An 815-nucleotide genomic window follows, 5' to 3' on the forward strand; every position below is an offset into this window, starting at 1 on the left:
GGCGCGCCCGAGCCCCGAGCCCCCTTTGGGCCCCTTTCCCGCTCTGGGCAGGGAGCCTGTCCAGAGCCGGCTCTGTCTATGCAGTTAACCCAGCCCGGACGCCCACCCTCGTCCCATGGCCCCGGAAGGCGTTTCCAAAACACCCTGCCTCACGGACTGGGACGAAGGGCTGAGAAAGGGCATCGCCCGCCTCTCCTAGCTTTAACTGCCGGGCGTAGTGGCATTCGCCCCATCAACCTGGCACTCGGGAGGCTGAGGCAGGAGGATCTGTGCGAGCTCAAGGCCAGCCTGAGTGGCAGTGCCTTGGGCCGCAAAACCTCTCCTCTTAGGAGGACCTCGAGACCCCCTCAATCCTGTTTCAGCCAATGTGCTTGCTATGCCTTCTTGCCTTCCCCCGCCCACCCCAGCACCCACCGGAGAAAATAGTGGACACCGTCACCTCCTGGTGGTGACACGAGGTAGCGCGAGGGACTGCCGGGGACCTCGCCACCGTGCCAGTGTCGTAGTCTATGCAGCAGGACACCTGGACTTCACCAAAGCCGCCCCCTCGTCCCTCGTGGAACAGAAGCCATGCAGTTTCCAAGCAGAGCCAGGGATCCCACGCCACCCGCTGTGTCTGAGCTATAAAGGTGGTGACAGGGACGGTGATGGATCTCTTGCGCTTTGTGGATGAGGGCAGAGGGGCTGCTGGGCCCCCAGGGGCCCGAGAAGGAGGTGGGAGGACACCAGTGCCAGCGGCCCGGAGCAGTCAGCAGTGGGGCCCTTGGATCTATGCAGTCCCCCCACACCACCCTCAGCCCTGCAGGGAGTCGTGG

The sequence above is a fragment of the Fukomys damarensis genome, unplaced genomic scaffold (genome assembly GCF_012274545.1).
Source record: "Fukomys damarensis isolate Sample0158 unplaced genomic scaffold, DMR_v1.0_HiC HiC_scaffold_13, whole genome shotgun sequence".
Lineage (NCBI taxonomy): Eukaryota > Metazoa > Chordata > Mammalia > Rodentia > Bathyergidae > Fukomys > Fukomys damarensis.